The sequence below is a fragment of the Caretta caretta genome, chromosome 28 (genome assembly GCF_965140235.1).
Source record: "Caretta caretta isolate rCarCar2 chromosome 28, rCarCar1.hap1, whole genome shotgun sequence".
Taxonomy (NCBI): Eukaryota; Metazoa; Chordata; order Testudines; family Cheloniidae; genus Caretta; species Caretta caretta.
Genome location: NC_134233.1, coordinates 11,715,501 through 11,726,599, shown reverse-complemented (window position 1 = coordinate 11,726,599; position 11,099 = coordinate 11,715,501). Strand labels below are relative to the sequence as shown.

The window sequence follows — 11,099 nt, the reverse complement described above, 5'->3', positions numbered from 1 at the left end:
TTGGGAGAGCTTTAGGCTCGGTGCTTATAGAACCAGCTGAGCAGCGGGGAACAGCAGAGCAGCAAACAGCAGGAGTTTGCCTGGGAGTTCACCTGGAGTGAGCCCACTGAGGCTTACACCCTAACGACTTCTCTGAGGAATTACTGCATCTCCGGAGGAAGCTCATAGTAGGAAGGTAATATGGATGGGGAGTGTTCAACTGTTGTGACCTGCACTGGATGTGCCATGTTTGTCTTTCTTCCAGAGGACAGAAGCGACTTTGTCTGTACAAAGTGCAAGCTGGTCTCCCTATTGGAAGAGAAGGTTCAAGGTCTGGAGCAACAGGTATCGACCCTGCGTTGCATAAGAGACACTGAAGATTTCCTGGACAGACGTCAGGATATGCTTCTATGGGCACAAGGTTCTGAAGATTCAGAGCAGGCTGTGCAGCAGGGACAGGAGGACTGTGAAGAAATCTGGCAACATGTGACCTCCAGAAGAAGAAGGGGGAAAGTCCATGTACCAGCAAAGCCGACACAGGTAAGTAACCATTTTCATGTTCTCTCCACAGGTACCATTGCGGGGAGTGGCCCAGATGTTATGTCTGGGGGAAGGGAGCAGAAGGAGACTCCGCCAGTTGAAAGGCATGAGATGCACTGTCCTAAGGTTGGGGGTTCCACGACCATCACTCCCAAGAGAAGGAGGTGGGTGGTGGTGGTCGGGGACTCTCTCCTCAGGAGGACTGAGTCATCTATCTGCCGCCCTGACCGGGAAAACAGAGAAGTCTGCTGCTTGCCAGGAGCTAAGATTCGTGATGTGACGGAGAGACTGCCGAGACTCATCAAGCCCTCGGACCGCTACCCCTTCCTGCTTTTCCACGTGGGCACCAATGATACTGCCAAGAATTACCTTGAGCGGATCACTGCAGACTACGTGGCTCTGGAAAGAAGGATAAAGGAGTTTGAGGTGCAAGTGGTGTTCTCGTCCATCCTCCCCGTGGAAGGAAAAGGCCTGGGTAGAGACCGTCAAATCGTGGAAGTCAAGGAATGGCTACACAGGTGGTGTCGGAGAGAAGGCTTTGGATTCTTCAATCATGGGATGGTGTTCCAAGAAGGAGGAATGCTAGGCAGAGACGGGCTCCACTTAACGAAGAGAGGGAAGAGCATCTTCGTGAGCAGGCTGGCTAACCTAGTGAGGAGGGCTTTAAACTAGGTTCACCAGGGAAAGGAGACCAAAGCCCTGAGGTAAGTGGGGAAGCGGGATACCGGGAGGAAGCATGAGCTGGAGCGTGTGAGAGGGGAGGGCTCCTGCCTCATACGGAGAACAAGGAGCGATCAGCGGGTTATCTCAAGTGCCTATATACAAATGCACAAAGCCTGGGACACAAGCAGGGAGAACTGGAGATCCTGGCAAAGTCAGGGAATTATGATGTGATTGGAATAACGGAGACTTGGTGGGATAACTCGCATGACTGGAGTGCTGTCATGGATGGATATAAACTGTTCAGGAAGGACAGGGAGGCCAGAAAAGGTGGGGGAGTTGCACTGTATGTAAGGGAGCAGTATGACTGCTCAGAGCTCAAGTATGAAACTGTAGAAAAACCTGAGAGTCTCTGGATTAAGTTTAGAAGCCTGAGCAACAAGAGTGATGTCGTGGTGGGAGTCTCCTGTAGACCACCAGACCAGGGGGATGAGGTGGATGAGGCTTTCTTCCGGCAACTCGCAGAAGCTACAAGATGGCACGCCCTGGTTCTCATGGGCGACTTCAATCATCCTGATATCAGCTGGGAGAGCAATACAGCGGTGCACAGACAATCCAGGAAGTTTTTGGAAACTGTAGGGGACAATTTCCTGGTGCAAGTGCTGGAGGAACCGACGAGGGGCAGAGCTCTTCTTGACCTGCTGCTCACAAACCGGGAAGAATTAGTAGGGGAAGCAAAAGTGGATGGGAACCTGGGAGGCAGTGACCATGAGATGGTCGAGTTCACGATCCTGACACAAGGAGGAAAGGAAAGCAGCAGAATACGGACCCTGGACTTCAGAAAAGCAGACTTTGACTCCTTCTGGGAACTGATGGGCAGGATCCCCTGGGAGAATAACATGAGGGGGAAAGGAGTCCAGGAGAGCTGGCTGTATTTTAAAGAATCCTTATTGAGGTTACAGAGACAAACCATCCCGATGTGTAGAAAGAATAGTAAATATGGTAGGCGACCAGCTTGGCTTAACAGAGAAATCCTTGCTGATTTTAAACACAAAAAAGAGGCTTACAAGAAGTGGAAGATTGGACAAATGACCACGGATGAGTATATAAATATTGCTCAGGCATGCAGAAGTGAAATCAGGAAGGCCAAATCACACTTGGAGTTGCAGCTAGCGAGCGAAGTTAAGAGTAACAAGAAGGGTTTCTTCAGGTATTTTGGCAATAAGAAGAAAGCCAAGGAAACTGTGGGCCCATTACTAAATGAGAGAGGCAACCTAGTGACAGAGGATGTGGAAAAAGCTAACATACTCAATGCTTTTTTTGCCTCTGTCTTCACGAACAAGGTCAGCTCCCAGATGACTGCACTGGGCAGCACAGCATTCGGAGGAGGTGGCAAGCCCTCTGTGAAGAAAGAAGTGGTTCGGGACTATTTAGAAAAAGTGGACATGCACAAGTCCATGGGGCCAGATGAGCTGCATCCGAGAGTGCTAAAGGAATTGACGGATGTGATTGCGGAGCCATTGGCTATTATCTTTGAAAACTCATGGCGATCGGGGGAAGTCCCGGAAGATTGGAAAAAGGCTAATGTAGTGCCCATCTTTAAAAAAGGGAAGAAGGAGGATCCTGGGAACTACAGGCCAGTCAGCCTCACCTCAGTCCCTGGAAAAATCATGGAGCATGTCCTCAAGGAATCAATTCTGAAGCACTTAGAGGAGAGGAAAGTGATCAGGAACAGTCAGCATGGATTCACCAAGGGCAAGTCATGCCTGACTAATCTAATTGCCTTCTATGACGAGATAACTGGCTCTGTGGATGAGGGGAAAGCAGTGGACATGTTGTTCCTTGACTTTAGCAAAGCTTTTGACACGGTCTCCCACAGTATTCTTGCTAGCAAGTTAAAGAAGTATGGTCTGGATGAATGCACTATAAGGTGGATAGAAAGCTGGCTAGATTGTCGGGCTCAACGGGTAGTGATCAATGGCTCCATGTCTAGTTGGCAGCCGGTATCTAGCGGAGTGCCCCAAGGGTCGGTCCTGGGGCTGGTTTTGTTCAATATCTTCATTAAAGATCTGGAGGATGGTGTGGATTGCACTCTCAGCAAATTTGCGGATGATACCTGTCCTGGCAGCTTTCTCAGCAGCAAAGAAATCAATTCTCCCTGCCCCTGAGCAACCCACCCGGAGCTAGGGCCAGCATTGGTGGGGGGTCCCAAGCTTTGCACCAACGTCCACATTTCAGACCTTCCTCTCATGGCACTTTCCATGTGAATTAGGACAAGCAAGCTGGGGAAGCTCCATGGGGTAACAGAAACCAGGCCTGCAGGGAAGGCTTGAATTCACAACCCCAGCAACATTGCCCTTTGCACTAACCACTTGCACCCCTGCAGGGGCTCCTTGGACAGCGTTGGGAAGTCGGCCGTGATCGGTCTCTGTGGTTCGCACCTTTGCCTGGCAATTGAAAGGCTGCCGGTTCAAACCTCACTCAAGATGAGGCTTTCCAGCAATGAGACTCCAGTCCATTTTAACAGGAAGAAAATCTCCTCTATTCTGGTTTAGCCCCATTTGACTCCTTCTGCCCGTCTTCTTCCTCCCCCATCGGTCCCTTTCCTTCCCCATTGGGGCCATGCAGAGGGGAGCCCCAGGCAGTCTCTGTCACTGAGAGGCTGTATCCCATAAGGGGAGGGAGGGGTCGCTGTAAAGCATTGATAATGGGTGAGGAGAGGTGTGCGTGGTTAGGGGGAGAAAGGCTGGAGAACTAACAGTGGGGCCCAGAGAGATTTCCCCGCAGACTGGGGAGATCCCCTGCTGCCCACCATCACCCAGCTCTGGGAAGAACAACTTGGGATTGCTTGGGGAAGCCACCTTTAAAAACACAAGTGTTCCATGCTAGTTACATTTTAATAAGACCAAAGCCGCCTCAAACCCAGTGTCACAATCACTGGGACGACTTTGTCCTGACATTTTACCGGCCGCAGCCACAAAGCGAGTCAAATTACGGCTCCCGTTCGGCGTCAAGGCCCACAGACGAACCCGGAGGCTTTTCCTTCCTCAGGTTCTGCCGTCATTTCAGTGCTGGCCTGTTCCGAGATTCATCGTTGTGCAAAGCAGCGTCAGGCCCTGAAACTGGGCGAGCCCAGAGCAGAGGCTGCCTTCATTTAACCTTCCAAAAACCAACCTGCCGAAAGGTGGATTAGCACCCATGCTCCTCCAGCCGCAGGGGAGGCGCCTCATCTGGGCCCCTGGTGCCCATGCTCCAGCAACATAAGACCACGGGGGCCTGGCTCCACCAAAGTCCGGGGCCCGGTGTCTCCCCCAGCCCCGCCTGCTGCCCCCGGGCAATTTAAAAGGGCCCGGGGACCCCCACCGCCATCACCGGCAGCACAAGGGGGCTAAGACGGCTTCCTGCCCACCCTCGCTCCGTGTAACCCTTCTGCCCGTCAGAGTTGGCAGCAACAAGGGCCGGGTTCAATATCTAGGGGATCCATTCCAATAACACAATGCAAACCGGCTCGAGCCCCCACCCAGTGACCTGGGACAAATATGTACCACCCCCACTGGGCGCCTCCCAGAGGCAATACTTCCCCTCTTGCAAGCACCTAGTCTGAGTGTAGCAGAAAGCCTTTTAATAACAGAGAGAAACAATGTGGCATTATGTTGGGGAAACACCACCAACAGGATTCATAACACAACCCACAAGCAAAAAAAATACCCACCCCAAGCAAATTGGGGCATGCCCTTTCCCTTTGGTTCTTGAGTCCAGCAACCCCAAATTACCCAAAGTCCCAAAAGTCCAATGACCCAAAAGTCTCTGTCCCTGGTCAGGGCAGCCCCAAAGTTCAAAAGTTTATCTGCAGAGCTTTACCTCCCAACCTGGGTGGAGATGGGGGTGGGGGTAAAAGGCACCTTACATGATCTGAAGCTGACCGCCCCACAGCTCCATAGGCCTCCACTCCACCAGCCGCCCCACAAACTGCTTCGCTCAGCTCCGCTCTGCAGCCCAGCAGCAGCTCCCGCCGTCCCACGAACTGCTCCACCAGCCGGTCCACGAACTGCTCCACGTCCCACCAGCAGCTCCCACCGTCCCACGAATGCTCCACATCCCACCAGCAGCTCCCGCCGTCCCATGAACTGCTCCACCAGCCTGTCCACAAGGCACTCCAGCCGTCCCGCAAACTTCTCCACAATAGATCTTCAGGCTCCCCCACTACTTAACACAACGCTCAGTGATTTCAGCTCTTAGTCAATTCAGCTCTTTGGTGAAGTCAGCTTGTAGTTAGGGAGCCTCAGTGATGGTACACCATTCGCCCAAAGCGAGCTCAGCAGTCTGTAACTAGACTTCTAACAAAATCAAAATTAGCTCTGAGATCCCACAGTAGAGAGAAAAGAAAGAGAAAATAGCATGTAAGACCATCACCAAGGGGCCCACGCCACCAAGTATTAATACTTGTCCCCAACCTCTCTCAATTCACAGAGTTTTGGAACCCATGACCCTTGCCTAGCGAGTGCTACTTAGTTGATGGTGAGTCCCTCCATCATCACAAAAGGCCAAGTACAGTTCCCAGCACAGTTCCCATAATCAGGGTAATAACAATTTATTCTTCCTGCCCCAATAACAGAGACACTGGGGATCCCACAGCAGCCAAAGTGACCATTTGGGCAGCTATGGCCTCGTTCTAGGCGGGGTGGGTGTGCCGATGCAAATGAGATCGGCCCCTGAAGTTCTTTTCCACAACTTGCCAGACCTCACCACCAGATGTCAGGGTGAGGCTCACCCTGACACTGCTTACACTCCGTGTGGCCTGCCAGTCTCGGAAGCGGCTGGCGCATCCCTGCAGCCCCGGGGGTGGGGGGATCTCCACACGCTGCCCCCGCCCCGAGGGCCAACTCTGCCATCTGTGGCAATGGGAGCTGCTGGGGTGGTGTCCTTGGGCAGCGATGGGCAGAGACCCCCCACCTAGGAGCTGCTGCCAGAGGGGGGTGTGGGTCGCTTTTGGGAGATGCCTGAGGTAAGAGCTGCACCCTCACTCTCTCCCGCACCCCAAGCCCCAGCCCAGACCCCAACCCCCTGCACCCAAACTCCCTCCCAGAGTCCGCCCCCTGCACTCCCTCCTGCACCCTACCCCCATGCCCCAGCCCAGAGCCCACACCCCACACCCAAACTTCCTCCCAGAGCCTGCGCCCGCACCCCCTCCTGCACCCCAACCCCCAACCCCAACCCAGATCCCGCACCCAAACTTCCTCCCACAGGCCTCCCCCCACACCTGCTCTCGCACCCCAACCCTCTTCCCCAGCCCAGAGCCCACCCCCTGCACCCAACTCCCTCCCAGAGCCCGACCTGCACCCTCTCCTGAACCCCAACCCCCTCCCCCAGCCCAGAGTCCACACCCCACACCCAGACTCCCTGCCAGAGCCCGACCTGCACCCTCTCCTGCACCCCAACCCCCTCCCCCAGCCCAGAGCCCACACCTGAACTCCCTCCCAGAACCTGGCCACCCCACCCGTTTCTGCACCCAACGCCCTCCCCCAGCCCAGAGCCCACACCACACACCCAATTCCCTCCCAGAGCCTGCCCCCACACCTGCTCCTGCACCCCAACCCCCTGCCCCAGCACAGACCCCGCACCCTGCATTCCCTCCTGCACCCCAACCCCCTGCCGCAACCCACAGACCAAACTCCCTCCCAGAGCCCAACCCCTTTCCCTCTCCCTCCCATACCCAAACTCCCTCCCAGAGCCTTAGGCAGATGTGGGGGGAGGTGGACGGGGAGGCAGGACTTGGTCCCATTCTGGAAACCACCAAAAATTGTAGAAACCTGCTGCCCCTGTCCAGCCCAACCTTCTGCGGGTGCCCCTCAGGCCCCACCCGTGCAGGGTTTGAAGCTTGCATTGCTTAAATTCCAGGACACTGGGGGACTTCAGCTCCCCTTTGTCCAGCGGGAACCTTCACCCCACTCCCAACCAGATTCTTGTCCATGGGATGACTGTCGGGGGGCTGGGCCCCTCTTTGTCTTTTCTCTCTCTAGGACAGGCCAGGGTACCTAGAACTGGGGTATCTGAGCACCCAGGACCTTCTATGGAGATGCCCTTCTCCTTCCCCTTCTGTGGTCCCATCTGTCATTGACTCCAGCCTGTTTTCTATCCATCGTCAGCACCATCCCAAGCCAGCTGCACCCGCCTCAAAAAGACAGTGTCCCCTGATGGGTGTAAATCACTGAGCTCTCTCCTCTCTGAGCACTGACTGCCCCTCCGTCTCCTTGCCCCTCAGTCTGGGCAGACGGGACCTATCCCTCCTGGGCTGGAGGATTCCCCCTTCTCATCCGCTACTGTCCCAAGCCACCCCTTAAATCTTAATCTTAAATGTACCAAGGTGACTTAGGAGCAGAAACCCGCACAGACCTTCCGTGCAATGGGCACCTGCCACGCACTGAGCAGGACTGAAACTCCTGCAGGGAGACTGCTGGGCCACATCCCCTCTGGGCCTGAGCAAAGCAGCAGGGTGAAAAGAGAACTTGGAGATGCTGGGGATCGAACCCAGGGCCTCATACATGCAAAGCATGCGCTTTACCACTGAGCTACATCCCCAGATGGGGGCTGTTTGGCATGGGTTACGCTCAGAGCCCTCCTGTTTCCAGAGCCTCCAGGGGCCTAACGGCAGCATGGGGGACACATTCCCTGCTCTGAGGGCCAAACCCTCTGTCCTGGGTTTGCTGGTTCTCAGGGGTCACTTTGCAGCAGGGCCAGTTTCTCTATGTGGGGGAGAGAGAGGGCCTGCCCTGGACTCAGGGTGCAGAGATACACTCGGCCCTCTCCCCTGCATTGACTGGCTGGAGCTGCCAGCCCCTGCTGAAAGGTAACGGCGCTGGGGGGCGCTGTGAGTCGCTCAACACCTCACCCCGGTGGAAGAAGTTGGGGGGGGGCTTTTCTCGGATCTGCTATTTCCACCTGCCTGTAAAGTCCAGCTTTCCCCAGCACATTCACTGCAGTGCACTCGGGTCACTGTTTCCATGGCTGACAGCAAAGAATTGCTCCCAGTTTCCCTTCTATCTGCAGCACGATTAGCCTGTGTCCGTGGTTAATGAGGTGGAACTAGTTGTCGGTGGTTATTCATTCCCCACCTGGACAATTCACACAGTCCCTTTCCTGCTCAAATCCCCAGCACCTCAGTGATCCCGGTAGCAGGGATTAGGTTTTCCCTGAGGCCCTGAGATTCTCAGGGTCCTTTTTTCCCTCCACCTGGAGTGAACTCAGCTTTTTACCCATCCCAGACATTCCATGAAATAACAACAGCAGCATAAAGAAAGCGGGGAGGGAACATCTCCCGGCCAGGGCTGGAGGTGCCCAGGGCCCCCTGCTTCTCCATTGTTTCCATCGCAGAAGAGGAAGGTTCCTTGGAATTTGACACCCTACTTTGCACAAGGGACAGAGAAAGATCTTGATGTTCCTGCGTCTGCACATAGAAAATTGTCCTTCTGTGTGAAAGAGAGGCAGGAAATGGCTGTTTCTACCCAAATGATCAACGAGACCGAAAGTGACGCTGTGCAATTCACGATCTGGTACTACACTAACTCTGCGGTTACTTAGATGCAGCCACAACCGGCTCTGTGGTTGGCAACCTTACAGAGACACTGCGGGTGATCATGAACTCGAAGCATGTTCCCTTTAAACAGCTGCCATTGGAATGTAACACAGACTAGTCCATTCCTCCCAAGGGGATGGGGTTCTTGTTCTTCTACACATTGTAGCCCATGGAGACCAAGGATCTGCAAATGTGCCTTCATGTGTCTTTGTTTCATTGATGAAAACATAAACTAGACACTCAGAGGATTGGAACTGATTTCAGATGAGGGACCTGTTTGCTAGTTTTCTATGGATTTGCACAGGAAAACACTGAATGTTTCCATTCATCCCTATTCAGTGGAGCTCCCGAACATAATGGAAATGGAAATGTGCTTATTTTTGTTAAGGGAACAGGCTTGTAAGGGGGCACTTGCATTTGAACCAAGGACTACTTAAGCTGCAGTCAAACACTCAACCACTGAGCTACACCCCCCATGGCATTGGCATAGGCAAGTCAGTGATCTTAAGGATTTTGAAGGACAGGCCCTGCTCAGAGAGCTCCTTTTCCATTCCCAGACCACGGGTGGTTTTAAAAATGGGGTTTGATTAAACTTTATCTATACATGTAGACCCCACAGCTTGCCCACCCACCAACACAGCTTCTCCCACTGACACAGCTCCCATCTCTCGGGGAGGTGGATTAACTACACGGACGGGACAGCTCTCTCCCATCCCCTTAGAGCATCTTCATTAGTTATGAATAAGTAGGAAATAACCGACTGAATGGACAGCAACCAATTCATCAAATATTGCTGAGCCTGCATTCAATATGGGTAACTGGTCATATTGGGCTGCATTAGGAGGAGCATTGCCAGCAGATTGAGGGAAGTGATTATTCCCCTCTATTCGGCACTGATGAGGCCACATCTGGAGCATTGCGCCCAGTTTTCAGAGCCCCCTCCCACTACAGAAACAAATTGGAGAGAGTCCAGGGAAGGGCAACAAAAATGATTAGGGGACTGGAACACATGACTTACGAGGAGAGGCCGAGGGAACTGGGATTATTTTGTCTGCAGAAGAGAAGAGTGAGAAGGATTTGATAGCTGCTTTCAACTACCTGAAAGGGGGTTCCAAAGAGGATGGATCTCGACTGTTCTCAGGGGTACCAGATGACAGAATAAGGAGTAATGGTCTCAAGTTGCAGTGGGAGAGGTCTAGGTTGGATATTAGGAAACACTATTTCCCTAGGAGGGTGGTGAAGACTGGAATGGGTTACCTAGGGAGGTGAGGAATCTCCATCCTTAGAGGTTTATATGGCCTGGCTTGACAAAGCCCTGGCTGGGATGATTTAGTTGGGGTTGGTCCTGCTTTGAGAAGGAGGTTGGACTAGATACCTCCTGAGGTCCCTTCCAACCCTGATCGCGGGTTAGAATAACATTTCCCAACCAACCATCAGTTGAGCTAAGCGCAAATCAAGAAGGGTTTCTTCAGGTATGCTGGCAATAAGAAGAAAGCCATGGAAAGTGTGGGCCCCTTACTAATGAGGGAGGCAACCTGGTGACAGAGGATGTGGAAAAAGCTAATGTACTCAATGCTTTTTTTGCCTCTGTCTTCACAAACAAGGTCAGCTCCCAGACTGCTGCACTGGGCAGCACAGCATGGGGAGGAGGTGACCAGCCCTCTGTGGAGAAAGAAGTGGTTCGGGACTATTTAGAAAAGCTGGACGTGCACAAGTCCATGAGGCCGGATGCGTTGCATCCGAGAGGGCTAAAGGAGTTGGCGGATGTGATTGCGGAGCCATTGGCCATTATCTTTGAAAACTCATGGCGATCGGGGGAAGTCCCGGAAGACTGGAAAAAGGCTAATGTAGTACCCATCTTTAAAAAAGGGAAGAAGGAGGATCCTGGGAACTACAGGCCAGTCAGCCTCACCTCAGTCCCCGGAAAAATCATGGAGCATGTCCTCAAGGAATCAATCTGAAGCACTTAGAGGAGAGGAAAGTGATCAGAAACAGTCAGCATGGATTCACCAAGGGCAAGTCATGCCTGACTTATCTAATTGCCTTCTATGATGAGATAACTGGTTCTGTGGATGAAGGGAAAGCAGTGGACGTGTTGTTCCTTGACTTTAGTAAAGCTTTTGACACGGTCTCCCACACTATTCTTGTCAGCAAGTTAAAGAAGTATGGGCTGGATGGATGCACTACAAGGTGGGTAGAAAGTTGGCTAGATTGTCGGGCTCAACAGGTAGTGATCAATGGCTCCATGTCTAGTTGGCAGCAGGTATCTAGCAGAGTGCCCCAAGGGTCGGTCCTGGGGCCGGTTTTGTTCAATATCTTCATTAATGATCTGGAGGATGGTGTGGAT

At 53.1% G+C, this 11,099-nt stretch overlaps 1 non-coding gene across 1 annotated transcript; it reads right to left on the bottom strand.

Annotated features, from left to right (window-relative positions):
- Window positions 1–7,686: 7,686 nt before the first annotated feature.
- On the bottom strand, window positions 7,687–7,758 carry TRNAA-UGC (transfer RNA alanine (anticodon UGC)). Its single transcript has one exon. It is a non-coding gene; the product is annotated as a tRNA-Ala (tRNA).
- Window positions 7,759–11,099: the final 3,341 nt, after the last annotated feature.